Genomic DNA, 15,699 nt, shown 5'->3' with positions numbered 1-15,699 from the left:
AAAATTACAGTGTTGTAGCTGTATAGCTGAACACGGTAATTCAAATTTACTGTATGTTTTATTATAGCATTATTTTTGTAACTGTAAAATGTAACACAGTAAATTTTATGTATCGTTATTTATATTACAGTAATATTGTTGCAACTGTAAAATTAAATAAAGTAACTGCACTTTACTGTATCTTATGTAACAGTACTGTTATTGTAACTGAAAATCAAAATCCAGTGTTTACTGTATGTTTTTTACGGTAGAGTTAACTGTAACTGTGAGCCAAAAGACAGCAAATAATAAGTGTTATTTTGTTTTACTGTTGTTGTGTTTTTTTTTTGTTTGTTTGTTTTTTGGGCTGTAAACAAGAAAAACAAAAATGCTATATACTGTATTTTTACTAATTAAATTGGGACAACAAAATAAACATTTTCCTAACTATTTATTTTTTTGTGCATAAACACAAAACAATGGATACAAATATCCATACATAGCATTAGCAAAATGTATGATCACCATCAAGTTTTCAGAACATGTTGTGAAACATCTTACAATATTCCTTGCCATAATATCCATAAAAACAGTGGCAAAAACATGTCAACAAAACTCTTTTTTGTATAGGGCACTCTGTGAACATTTGTGGATTCCAAGTAGAAAAAAACTCCATAAAACAATGGATATAAACATCCAGAGATCATATAGACAAAACACTATTTTTGCATAGAACAAGCTGTGAACATTTTTGCACTCCGAGACTCCAAGTGTACAAAGACATCTTGCCTCTGAGGATCCATCACCCAGTCTGTTCCACAGCAACATCCTGAAAAAGCAACAATCATAGTAAATAAGAAGCGTTTAAACAACCTATATTTGTGTAAGTTTGCCAAAAGCAGTGCTGTACTGCAGCTTTACAGCAGTTTTTCCTTAACAGAAAACTTTTATTAAAGTGCTGTGGTCATAACACCAGATTTATACTGGCCACTAAAACGCTCCCATTCACATCTGGGGGGTATTCCAGTAAGTACAATTTTTCGTTTTTCTTTTTAAACCGACGCGCCAGGCCTGTACACTAGGGACACTGGTTCAGATTGACAACTAAATGATTGTTTTCTTTTATAATTTAAAATGTGGTGGTTATGATCAGAACTAAAGTGGAAAAAAAGTATAAAAAATTAATGAAATTTCAGGCTGTTTTAGAAGGGCTTAAAAAAAAGGAATATTTTAGCTACGCTGTGAGACTAAAGTCGGTCAAGAGAATGGTCACTTACATGCAACGATGCACGTGGGCTGCTCCACTCGCTTCTGTTAACCTTGGAGTTGTCCTGGTGTTTTCACAAAGTGCTGAAAAACAGTCCTCCTCTTCCTGCAGCAGACTAGAGATGGTTGCAAACTCCTCTTACAATCCGTTTTGGTTTGGTACAGAACAGAAGCCAAAACCAATAATGCGTCTTAAAACAACACCAGCACTCAGTAATCCGTTCGCGCCAGTCAGTCTCTATTCGTTGAGCTTGCCGCTTACTTGTTAGCTGCAGCCATGTGAATCGCGCATGGTGATCACATGACCCAGGTGGCTTCCCGGGCATGAGCAGCTGCACCAACCAGCATCTGCTCTCTGATCACCGTAGTTCCTCTAGTAAGATGATTACCGTAAATGACAGCAGGCTTTTTTTTTGTCCATCCCCAGGTTTGATACTGAAAAATGCAGCCTCTTTTTTTTTTTTTTTTTTTTTTTTTTACTCCATATAAACACTAATCATAGAACAAATTAAATGAAATACCATACCATACCATACCAGCTTTATTTATAGAGCACTTTTAAAAACAACCACAGCTGTAGACAAAGTGCTGTACAGGTAGATCAAATGAAATGATAAAAACAGATAATTAAAAACAGAAAAATAAAAGAAAAACATTTTAAAAACAATAAAAAGCAAATAAAAAGGGAAGTTATTGTAAAGGGAAAGGGAAGTAAAAGGGAATAAAAGAAAATAAAAGAGAATAAGACCAGGCAAAGAAACTAAGTCTCGCTGGAGTTAAAAGCCAAAGAATAAAAATGGGTTTTAAGACGTGTTTTAAAAGTGAAGGGGCCTCTCTAATGTGCAGGGGAAGACAGTTCCACAATCGGGGAGCAACATTAGAGAAGGCCCTGTCCCCTCTGAGCTTCTTCCTGGACCTTGGTACCTGCAGGAGCAGCTGGTCGGCTGACCTGAGGGACCGAGAGGGTGAGTAGGGCTGAAGAAGCTCAGAGGGGAAATAAAACAAAGATAGAAATCCAAATAGAAAAGCTGTATAAAAAGCTCAAAGTACAATATAAAAACTCTTTTGGATTATTTTATTTTCATAGATTATACATTCGATAAATTTGAATTAAATGTATTTGATAGGAATTAATACATTTTATTTTCCTTGATGCTGTTTCCTGAAATGTGTATTGCTTTGATTGGGAATGGTAGCTGCAAAGCAGCCAAAAGCTGTTTTAATTCCCTGAATATGTCACTTAAAGTTTTGATATTTTTTCCATTTTCTCCTTAAGGAACTTCACTGTGTGTGAAAGAGCATGTGATCTTTAGCCCCAGTGAAGCTCCGCTCACCGAGACACAAACACGTGCACCCATTTACACCCGCAGACAAGCTCATTTCATATAACGGACAGAGAGCTGGAAAACCACCACAAGAAACATCTCCCAGTGCTTTCTCCATGTAGATGCAACAATCACTCTCCTGTGCTCGCTCCTAAGCTCCTGCAGAGTGACCCAACTCTGCAGGACCTTTGGCAGGCCAAGAGCCCCAGTAGGACGATAGGACCCCCAAGGGGCTTCCTGGGGGTCCTATTGCAACAGGAACAAAATATTCTGGTAGAGGACCCTCTGATAAGCAACATACTCAGATTTCATGTTCACAGCTCAAAGTGTGTATAAGTCTTTAGATGGAAGCATGCGTAAAGGCCACATTTACTCTGATGGTTGACCCCTGTGACCTTTGGCTCTTCCCGAGGTGCTGCGGCTCTGAATTTGTACACAGTGCATGGCTTGACCCCCACGATGAACACAGTAACATTTCAGCCCCTTATGTCAAAGCGTTTGGGAGTTATTAATTTTCCCTGTATTTTGTAATTTCAAATTTCAAAAAGTGCCTTTTTAGCTGCCATGCTGCAACCTTTGACCCCACTGACCCCAAACATGGCACATGGGATGGCCCTAGCCCCCCACAAACAAACTTAAAATTTAACTCTCCAGCTTAAACCTGTCTCCTTTAAGACTCATAATATGTTACTGTGAATTTTTACAATGTCGAGTGGTTGTTGTCATTTGTTAAAAGTAAATGTTATTGTAAATTTTGATATATTACTTTGGATTTCTACAACACCAGACAGGTTGCTGGATTTCCCAGAGTACGTGATATTACACTGAATTTTTTATTGGTTGCTGTAATCTTCCACAGTACATCCACAGTTGAGGTTTCTACATAACAGTACACAATATGTAACCGTGAAATTCTACAGTTCTGCAATAAATACTGTGATCTTTCACAGTACTCTACAGGTTACTGCCTTTTCCCACAGTAAATTATTTGTTACCTTAAATTCCAATGTATAACTGTGAATTTCTACAGTACCATACTAGCTACCCTACCAGACACAATATATTACTGCAAATTTCAATGAATTATTGTGAAATTTCACAGTACTGTAACTCTTGCTTTGTTTTTTTTTTACAGCATTGACGACATTACTGTGAATAACCACAGTAAAACTTGGTCTGCTGTGAATTTATACAGTATTGTGTTTATTACTGTGACTTATACAGTATTTTGCCAATTACTGCTAATCATACAGCATTTTACTTTAAAAATATTCACAATAACTAACCTTACAGAAAGACTGTAAATTACTGTGTATTTCACAGTCATTTTTTACAGTGTGTGGTTGAAACAATGGATGTGTGCTTGACTTTGGGGCCAGGTCTCATGGACAATTCAACCTTCAAGCCGTAATGTAACATCTCAGTGTACAGAGGGGTCTCACATCCACTGTGTCCCCTCCTCACTCACTCATGGTTATAAAACACTGTCACAACAAAAGTGACTTTGCTGTAAAATAACAGTAACATACTGTCTGCAGTGTTACCAGTGTTTTATTTTTTTAAATACATTTATACACTATGTTACCATATACAGTATAATACTCGAAAAAAATAAATAACAGTGCATGCCTTGTAAAATAACAGGAACCCACTGAGTGAAGAGGCAGTCAAAGGACGTCCTTTCAGAGTCATTTTTGAACGTCTAACTTTGGTCTCCAGACTGTTCCTCCAGACATGGTCTTAGTCTGACATCTACTGGATGTCCATTTATGACGTCTACAGGACCTTCCTATAAGAGTGATCCAAAATAAGAAAGAAAAGAAAAAAGATCTGTTCATGTTAATTCAGTCAGGAACCCTTTGTCTGTGTGGAGCACCATGACTTCCTCATTGGCTGTGCCGTATTCTTGAAGACACTGGACCACAGCCATAGACACAGTAGAACGGTTGTTCTCCTGTAGGAAAACAGTGTCAGCAAGGTGGGGCAGGATCCTCCCAGATTCATCCTTCTCCAGGAGGCAATGAAGATGTTCACATCCTCCATCTGGAGTCTCCTACGAGCTTCTTTTTCTTTGAGGTAGACTGATCCTAGGTATTTCTCCTAAGGCTGGTGGAAACCAGGAATGGCTCCTCCACCTCCTCCTCCTCCTCCTCCTCCTCGATGACATTTTCCTTCATGAGTTTTCTCATTATTGGGTGATTGCTCTGAGAGAGTGGGATGTTTTACTACAGTGCAAGGGGCAACCTAATCTTCACAAATTTTAGGGTCAAGGGAAAAAATATTCTGTCAAGATAAATAATCACAGCTGGTGAAAAAATAGCCCCACTCCACTGTAGCCTGCCTCATTCAAGGACGTCTATCTCACAAACCAGCTCTGGTTTCATGACAAAACCAACTTGATATTTTGAATAAAGCTTTTACAGCATGTTTCAACAATAAATCAAAACTTCACGATGAAACTACTTTCTGAAGCAGAACACCAGGGAATTACAGCACAGCCCCACAGTCCGAGAGTCTTTCAGTTCTCCCTGCTTACACCCTTTGCCAAATGTAGACCTTTGTACACATGAAGACTTAAAGGAAAAGTCAGAACCACTTCCTGTAGGGGAATCTATCAGCATACAGCACAGAGCTGTTAGCAACACTCCTGGCATTACAGTGGATAGAAGAGCGTGGACTTTGTTCAGCTGTTGTTGGTCTCCATGACATCAGGACAAACTCCCATGAAACCCTGACATATGTCATCATTTTGTACTGGGACTCTGGCAGACTTTCAGAAAGGTGTCCTGTCAGGAGAGAGCTTGTGTAGTGAAAGTCCAGTTCAGTCAGTCCACTCCTGCTGAACCCAGTCCAACTTATTTTGAGCAGCACAACTTTGTCTTTGGCATCTTGGCTCTGAGCCTCATCACTTCATGCAGGATGACTTTACATGAAGTCAGTGATCCACATCATCCCAAGATGCTTTGCAAAAACAGCTCTAGACTGTACTCTGCAGAGACCTGGAGTAGAACCAGACTCATGTTAGAGAGACATCTGCAGAGACAGTGTTGGCTTAGAGAGAAAGGGATGTTTTTGATTTTACTCAACAACTTTGTTTACAGTAATGTGCAACAATGAAGAAGCTCATTTTTCACAGCCTAAAGAGCCTGATGATCACACAATGGACCATGTTTCCATAAAACCTCTAAGATCTGCCGTTCCTTTAAAGAAATGAAAGTCCACCCAGACTCTGGCTCTCACTAAGAGAAGGAAGAGCTCACTCAATTCCTTTCCTGTCCTCTTCTCCACCTCTTTCTTCCTGCTGAGAGAAACGCACAATTTTGCCTGTCCTGATAAAAGAGTTTCAAAGTTTCCGTCTGAGCGTGCTGGTGTGGACCAAAGTATTTTTAAAAACCAATTGGGGGGGATATTCCTTCTTGAGAAATACCCGGCGACGTGTGTACAAGGCCTTAATCAAACCAACAACCTCCCAAACACAAGTCTATTCTCAATACTACTACACCACACAGACAGACAGGCTTCTGTTTCATGAAGAGAGGACACTTGGAAATTACTAATCATAGACAAGGTTAAGAATGTATTTATTTATTTATTTATTTATTTATTTATTTAGTTAGTTAGTTAGTTAATTGTGATATGAACAAATTAACCAGCAAAATCACCTCCTCACCCTGAGTCTCATATTCTGTCATAACCCCTGCTTTACCTCTCTGAGACACACTTCTACAAAGTGACCACTAGATGGCAGTAAACACTCAGGAGTAAAGAGCAGAAGGCGGAGAGAGGCCTGTTGTGTGAACAATAGATCATAACATTTTTTAGGACACCTTAACCCTTAACCACAATAATACAAACAGTCAGCCTGGTCCTTTTTCTCTTTTTAATCAATAAATGTGTCAAAAATGTATTTTGTGTGAATTCTTTTGCCCTTTTTTTCAGGACAAATCTCTCAGGAATTTGTCTTTCTATATTTTTTAGATGCTTCAACTGTGTGGACCAGCAAAATCAATGATTCATTTATTTGATAGTAACAAAGCAGTTTAACAACCAAGCATTAATCTGATGAAAAAAAAACTAGATCATAAAACGTGCATTTACCAGCAAAGGGCAAGAAAAAATTACAGGATAACGGTAAAAAAACAAAACAAAAAAAAAAACCACACATCAACCTAACAAAACAACAATGTCCCAGCTCAAACAGAAAATTAAAAACATGGCAGCCTAAAAATGGTTACAGCTCTGTTTTGCTTGCAGCCAGAATCAGAATCAGAATCAGAATCGGGTTTTATTGCCAAGTATGCAACACATACAAGGAATTTGACTCTGGCAGTTGCTTTCTCCAGCACAAGAGGTCAGCCAGCACTTGACCTTAACAGTGAAAGATTTTAAATCTGTGTTCAGTTTGATTTCAGTTGGTAATGAATTTCAAAGTTTCCCCCTTTAACAGAGAAAGCTGACTGTCTAAAAGTTGATGTACGTTTTTTATTGATAAAGTTTCCATTCACTGTACTTCTGGTTATTCTGCTGCTGCTGCTGCTTCTCTGCCTTTTAATACATTTGGAAAGAGGTTCAGAGGCCAGATTATTGACAAATTATATAAAACAATAAACATACAAATAAATAAATAAATAAATAAATAAATAAATAAATAAATAACTTCCTAGTTAGTTTCCTGTTTATAAACACTGTTGATGTACAGAAGTTTCAGGCTATTTTTATGGAGATGAAATGTCGCCATCTTTTGGTGAATTTTATTCATAACACTCATATCAGATTAGACAAGATAAATCAAGATAATCCTTTAATTGAGCCACAATGGAGAAACAAGAACAAAATAATCACATGAAAATACTTAAAATAGAAATCATCAAATCAAATCATAATGAAGATTAGTATTAGTTGTAGTCGTGTTTTCATTAATTGCATTTTAATCTTTGTGAGGTTAGTATTTACATTAATCTCATTGTGTTATTTAACAGTCAGACCAAATCAAACCTTAATAATCTGCTTGTTTGATGGATTTCTTGTCCTAACAGGGTCCATGTTGAAGTTTGTTCGTGAGGGTGTCACAGAGCCAGCACCCAGCAAGTCACCAGAGTCCTGTACTACCAAGCTGGATTTTCTTTTAGCCAGGTAACTTCAGGGTTAACCTCTGCAATCAGCTGTTTACAGTAATATGATGATGATAGGCTTCAACTTTCAGGAAACGGAGATGCACTCTGCAAGAAAAGACAAGTGAGGCAAATTTTGGCCTTAAGACTGTTTGCTGTTGCCCCTGACAAATACATGTAAACATTACCAAAAGATAACATAAATATAATCATTTTCATTAACTGCTGAGATCATATCGTCAACAAAAACGAACTATGAGACTCAGAAAATGGAAAATACCAGTCAAGTGGTTAAGTGGTTTTGCACTTATGGAAGATATATGTCAGTTTAAAAACTGGAATATTCCAGTAGGAAGTGGTGTATTCCATATAGCCAGAAGTGGTATACAAAAGGCACGTCTCAAAGCCATAAACTGCAGTTTCCTCTCTCCTTCGCAGCACTTTCTGAGTAGCCATATTGAAGGACGTTCCAAAGTGATAATTGTGCTCAGAGGAGGGAGAGGGGAGGGAGAAGGGAGGAGACTGATCGGAGCAGCTGTGATCGAGGAAACACAAGAGCTGGCTTTGCGAAAGTCTTTTGACTGACAGACACGCCCCCATATGGAATATCACTCTCTGATTGGACACTACAGAGTCTCAGACTTCTCTGAAACTTCACATCAGCAGAGTTTAACTAGAAAAGCAATTTCTGAAGAAATTGCGCTGTGAATGCAGAATGCTGAAGCAGCTTGCGCTGAACTGCTAATGCAGGAAGCTGAACATGAAAAACTCAAGATATGTCTGAAATGGTTGAAATAGTCCTGAAAAGCTTTCGCTCAACTGCTAACGCAGAACGCTGAACATGAATGACTGAAGTTATGTCTGAAAATGGCTGAATTAAGTCTTACAAAGCTTGCGCTGAACTGCTAATGCTGATACTGAACATGAATGACTGAAGATATGTCTGAAAATAGAAGAAAGAAGTCATGAAAGGCTTGCACTGAAATGCTAAAGCAGAATACTGAACATGAATGACTGAATTTATGTCTGAAAATGGTTGAAATAATTCCTGAAAAGCTTGCACTCAACTGCTAATGCAGAGTGCTGAATAAGCCCCCCATTAACTCTTGGATGAAAGGAAATTAATGGATGAATCAATGGAATGGATAAATGAATTTAAAGTTCAAATGGCTGCATCTTTTCAAAATTCGAAGCAATGAATTAAATTTTAAAGAATATTTATGGAAACAATGACCTGGCTGAGGAATATTGCAAGTCTTATCTCTTGAAATCCTGTGTGTCCTGTGAGTGAGTTTTTAATCATGTAAGCCTTTTAGCTGAGGCTCATCTGAAGCCAGATGTTGCCATGGTAATCATTGTTTACCAACTGCCATCAGAGAGCTGGTGGAGTCTGTTGATTCCCAACACATTTCCACTGAAATCAGGGTGTCAAACTGCCTACGACTGTGACAAAACCAAAGGGCCGATCAGAAAAATGATCACACCGTAGGATTCCTGAGACCCTGAGGAAGCTCTCCACGTAAAATTCATGTCTGAAGATGCAGAAATACGCCCATGACAGCAATAGATAGATGAGGGAAATTTGACTGATCCCTGAGAAAACCCCTCAGGAATTAACATTGGGGTACATGGGTGCCAGAGCTGACTTTGCCCGACAGTTGGCCATTTTGTGAAAAAGGGCTCAAATCTTTTGCTTTAAAAACCATTTTGTCAGAAGCAGGACAAGCCTCCCTACATTTTGAGGGCTTATTTGTGTTGACAGCTCAAAAAATGTGGCCAAGAGAGCAGTTTACCCAGAAGTTTCCCAGGTCTTGTTTCCCCCTCTCCCCAGTCTGTCATTTGAATCTCCCAGTCTAAGCCGAAACATTCCGTCCAATACACACCAATGTTAAATGGCTTGAAGAGCTAAAAATCATCATGACCTTTGAAGGGTCATTGTGAAGTAACTATGAATGCTAGGAAACATTTGAAACCCACTGAATGAAGCCAAAAGATAGCTGAATATTGTGAAGTTTGAATGGAGTTTGTAGCTGAATGTATGAATTAATGAGGAGGGTTTGAAGCAGGCTGAAAAAATGTCCTGAAGGGAGGAAATTTTGAAAATTCCGCATTCATCTCTATGGGACCGAAATTTCGTAAATTGTTGAATATCTCGGAAAGTATTTGTGAAAAGTTTCTGAAGAGTCATACCCCCCTTGTCCCCACTGAAACACACGTTTTGAAGTTTGAACGGTGAAAATCGGTTGAAGTTTGTAGAAGTTTTAGCGGTCCAAAAAAAGAGGGCGGAAGAAGAAGAAGAAGAAAAAAAAAAGTGATGCATTACTGCATTCACAGCAATGAGAGAGAAAACAGGCACTGAGGATGGTTCAGAAACAGGTCATGAAGGATCATGAAGGTCATGATCAAAAAACGGTTTGATGTGAGTTTGAAGAACAAAATACTGAACACGGCTGTCATCAAATCAATGAAACAGAAGATCAATACTGCAACTGAAATCTGATAAACAATATCTTCCTGAGACATGATAAACTAGGTTATATTAATAAGTTTTAGTTTTGTTAAATGTGGTCACTAGATGGTGCCCTCTTCTGTATACACTTTGTTGTGTTGTGTTCATGAAGTATGAGAGCAGGCAGGCAAGACACCTGCACTCAAGTTTTGTGTCAGGTTAACCTCTTGTAGTGGCACTAAAAAAATACACCAAAGGCTAAAGATCAAAGATCGAGTAAGTTTGCTTATCGTCCAGACCCAAGAAGACAACTGAACACTCCAACATCAGGCTAAATAATTCATAATTAATCTGATAATGAGGCATTTTACTGGTGAAGTGATCTGTGTGCACACAGAGTGAACAGAGAGCAGGTTTTTTTCATGTTAACGTGTTAAACAGGTTAAAAACACAGACAAAGCTCTGTTACTGTTTTTGTTTGCTCAGAGTTATTACAGCACACATGTACAGACACACAAACAGCTGTTAGAGCTGACTGACAGATGATCCAGAGGTGATCAGCTGTCATCACTGAACACGTGGCTTCATGTGACACTGCAGAGGAGAGGACGTTTCATTGCTCTAAAAACAAATCTCCTCTATTCCTTTCTCCTCTGTTCATTTCCTCATTTCCTCTCTCCTCTCTTTATTTCTTTGCGTGTCTTCCATACATCTCTGGTAGGAGGGACTAAGACACAAGTGAACGACTCCAGTGGAGGAAGGAAAGATGAAACTTTGGAGCTTTGAGATGCAACCTATGAAACAATGAGGCCAACATGAAAAAGTAGAAAGCTGCAGTAATCTGTCTGAGTCTTGTTCCCTGTGAGAAGAAAACAGCAGCAAACTCCTAAACCTGTCTTGAAGGATCTTAGCTGTTTTAAAATAAATCATAAAACACAGGGATGGTATGGTAATAGAATGGGGGGGAAAAGAAAAGAAAAAAACTGAAGAAAAAGAAATTTGACAATCAAGAACTAACATAAGAAAAAAAGAAATAAAGTTATAAAATTATAAAAACCCTATATGAAAGCCATATATTTGCTTGTTATCACCAAAATATGTACTGATGACTGTATCTTAATGCAAGAAAGATGAAACTACAGTGGGATTACACTGACACATTTATATAACCATATACATAAACTCTTTATTCAATATTTAGTAATATTTTGTAGCCATATATCGTTTCATATCAATACATGCAAAAATGTAAAATAGAGGAGACAAAAACTGATGATGTTATACATATATGGAAACACAATTTATTCTTATTGATGTGTTAGCTTTTTGTGTGTCTTGTTTCACATTTTAGTATAAATAAGTAAAATATATTAATGAAAACATTTAGTCAGTCTTTCTTATGACTTTACTGCAATTAATAGTGAACCTGATTTTCCTTGACAACATTCTGGTATTTGTGTGTGTGTGTGTGTGTGTGTGTGTGTGTGTGTGTGTGTGTGTGTGTGTGTGTGTGTGTGTGTGTGTGTGTGTGTGTGTTCTTATTTTTTCCATAATGTTTCTCTGATTATACTGGAATTGTTATAATTGTTTGTGTGTTAAGTTTGGTGAGCGTCTATATATCCATCCATTTTCTATACCGCTTATCCTGTTTAGGGTCGCGGGTGGCTGGAGCCTATCCCAGCAATCATTGGGCGAGAGACAGGGTACACCCTGGACTGGTCGCCAGTCAATCGCAGGGCTGACACATAGACAGACAACCATGCACGCACACACTCACACCTAGGGACAATTTGGTGTGACCAATTAACCTGGTAAGCATGTTTTTGGACTGTGGGAGGAAGCCGGAGAACCCGGAGAGAACCCACACATGCACGGGGAGAACATGCAAACTCCACACAGAAAGACCCACCGGCTGAGGTGGGGATTTGAAACGGTGACCTTCTTGCTGTGAGGCTGCAGCGGCGTCTATATGTATATATATATATATATATATATATATATATATATATATATATATATATATATATATATATATATATATATATATCAGAGAGAGAGAGAGAGAAACAGAGAGACAGAGACAGATAGGTTGTCATGAAGATATAGATATAAATACATGTATAACAGTAGTTATAAGGTGTTGTTCTCAGTAGTTGATGACTAACTGTTCATGCTTGGCTTTGATTTTCTTTCTCAAAGCAACATTTTCATGCTCCCTTCATCCTCTTTGACAGCTTCTATGGCCTGTAGGCCACAGATGGCAGCTTGCTGTGCATGCTGTACAATGAGAGACTGTGAAATGTCTCACCAATCCAATCCAGGCTTCAATCCAGGCTTGTTCATTCTGTGAATCACTTTCTTCTTCTGATTATTTCTAAAATAAAGATGTTGGTTTGTTTTCTACCTTTATTTCTCATCTTTTCCTCCACATCCTTCAATCTTTAAATCACATTTCAGATGTCTCTGAAAATATTCTTCCTCACAAATAAACCTGTCAGTGACAACACTTGTTGGAAAGTGACCCTGTTCTTCTACTTCCTTCTGCTTCATTATTTAGTTACTTCAATTAGAGGAAAAGGGTTTAACATGGTTCCAGTCCAGAAGATTAAAGTGTATGCTGAAGCCTGTGTAACGTAAGTCAGGCTGGGACCTGGTTTCGCAGCTCTAACCTGGTCTCCAACTTTAACCCCCCCAAGGAAGGAGAGGTAATAAAGCAAGTTTTGGAAAAACAGACCTCTGCGCTCAAGTGGTTTTCTCCCGAAGTTTGCCTCATCCCTTCTCTGATGTTTGCAAGACTGTAAAACATTAAGACACCGCTGTAAATTCGAAGACTTTTTGTTGACACCTGGCGGACATGTGAAACTGTACAGACATCCTTCTCTCAGGGAGAGGCTGGAGAGACCTCCCAGCCTCCACCTTGTATCTTGTGACCCTCGACCTTTCTCTCTGGGAACAAGAAAGAAGGAATGCCAGGGGGAAGATTTGCTCCCCACCTTCTCCTCAAAGACAAAGACTCTTTGATTCACACAGTTGAGAACAGCACAAAAATGATGTTTTTACACTAAGACTTACATGTACATCTTCACCTTTGCAAACATGTACTGTGTAATGAGAATCATTGATAATGTGTGTGTGAAAACTGCTGTCTTCCCATTGAAACATCTTGATTTTGATTTTATTGGGTTCATAAAGAGAAAAACCTATCATGTTTAGTCTTGATGTGAAGCTTAAATCATAAGAAATGTTATTTTGACTATTACACGTGGGAATCTCTTTACAGTTTAAAGTTATAGTTAGTAAGTGATCTCTGGGACAATCTGATCCACGTGCAGAAAGATGAGAGGTGGAGGGGCGTCAGCCTAAAGTGACCTCACTGACTCGGCGGGAAAAAGCTGAGTAAAACTCCACTCCAGGACAAGAACATTGGCTCTTTCCTCTACCCCTCATCCAAGCTCTTTCCTCTTACTTCTTCCAGAAGGTTCCTCTTCTCCTTCTGCTCCTGAATCTTCACACGTCCTCAACTGGCAACGCACATTCCAGCTCCAGACCGGCTCCAGACTGGCTGAGACGCAAGTCACCTCAGCCCGACTGCATCCAGTCATCTATCGGTGCCTGGGTCTCTCCCTGAGACTCCCAGCTGATCGACGGGGATTCCCCCTCATACGCTGACGTCAGGAGACGAGCGCTGCTCACTGCTTTCCCTGCGGTGATTCAACTTTGGAACTCCGCCAAAGTTTCAACCCGACGCTCGGCATCATCGCCGCTGTTTCAGCCGCTACTGCCGCTGTGAGAATCGATTCTACGGACTCAACTAATCGGACATCACCTCCGTGACGCTCAGATGACCTGCAGTAGGCCTCCAGCCTCTCCATCATCCCTCAACGGACATCCGCAGACATCTGCAGCAGGACCCAGCCATCTCAGTCGCCCCCTCCGCTCTCGTCATCGGCCTCAGGACTTGTGTAAGACAATCTTGCATTTCTTGGTAGGGGAGACTGGGGACAGTTGCAACACTTTTTACATTACTCTCAGTTACTCAGAGAATATTTGGACTAGTCTCACCAAATCTTTACATATTAAACCTACATCCGTATGCTAAATGCCCATGCCATTTAAAGATGGCTACATATAACATATTCATTTGAATAGAGGAATTCAGATGTTGCAACTGACCCCAAACCTGGGGACAGTTGCAACACAGATCAGGGTTGCAACATATAAAAAAAACATTAATTTTTCACTAATTATTCTCAGTGTTTTGTCTAAATAGGACAAATACTAATGGTATGACCCAGAGTGGGCTCAAATTCAATTTTTTTTTTCTGTACAGCTTTAAGGTATTTAATTAGTTTTGTTTTGTTTTAAACATTGAGTCAATGTGCAGATGTTACTGAAGCTATAAAAACTCAATATTACATTTTGGGACAAAAAGAATAGAATAACTTGCAATTATTTTTTGATGCCGTGCTTGCAAGATTCTTTTTTTTTAATGTGGAACCTGAACAGTGTGGTGTGGCATATGTCAAAGGCCACTGCCCTCACTGATTTGCCCTCAACTATAATAATATCTGAGGCTTGTTCCAAAATACGGAGGGGAACCCCTCTGTTAGTGACTCTCTTCCTCACTCTTTGCATACTGAAAATAAACAGAATACAATTTCTCTATTTAGATGATTCATTCACTCTATGACAAGTTTATATGACACATACAACATACAACAATAACTAATTGCTAAATTTTGCTTAACAAGTTATTTGGGAAATTATTTTCTTTATCATTAGCGTTAGTTTCTCCATGTGATTGCCTGTTCTGTTCATCATGAGCAATAAGATATATTAATGTTGCCTATTTTGAACTAAAAATGTTAAAAAATATGATTGTGTGGTCTTTTCTTTTTTTTTTTTTTTTTTTTTTCTTCCCCTTGTCCTGTTCAGCGTCACGACAACAGAATTATGGTCTGGCTGCCGTATTGTGCAGAACACATTTGCTTTTCCAAAGGGAGCCGTTAATGTATAGAGCTGCCCTTGAGTGTTAAAATAATACTCTTTATTAGTGTTTGTTTTTTTTTTTTTTTTTTAAATTATATATTTATATTTTATACATAAATACACATACATATATATACATACACACACACATACGTATGTATGCACATACATATACATACGCATACATGTATCCATACAGTTTCCCTCCCGTATATTGCCAAGTTTGAAGATTACTGCTTAACCAGAACAAGGTGATATCAGGAAAGAAACAGTGAAAAAGGAAAAGATTGTAGAGAAGAGACTAGACAGGGGGGGAGAGAAAGACAACAAAACAACAGTAGAGAACAACCACAACAACTGAACAGATGACTACAGACAGGAGAAACAAATAACCAGCTACTGAGCCTGAAAGGAGACAGTATCCTGGGGTCTTTGAAGTCATAATCACAAGAAGAACCTGGAGAGATGAACTGGAGAAATCATGAGTAGCAGTGAGCACAACAATGACAATTGCAAAGAGGTACATATACGTATATAGATCTATACACAGACTCATATACTCACCTACACATATAGGGCT

Source organism: Halichoeres trimaculatus, unplaced genomic scaffold (genome assembly GCF_033239565.1).
Source record: "Halichoeres trimaculatus isolate MK-OKI-2021-1 unplaced genomic scaffold, fHalTri1.1 fHalTri1_scaffold_51, whole genome shotgun sequence".
Classification (NCBI taxonomy): Eukaryota; Metazoa; Chordata; class Actinopteri; order Labriformes; family Labridae; genus Halichoeres; species Halichoeres trimaculatus.
The sequence above is the reverse complement of the archived record's forward strand: the minus strand, read 5'-3'. Positions refer to the sequence as shown.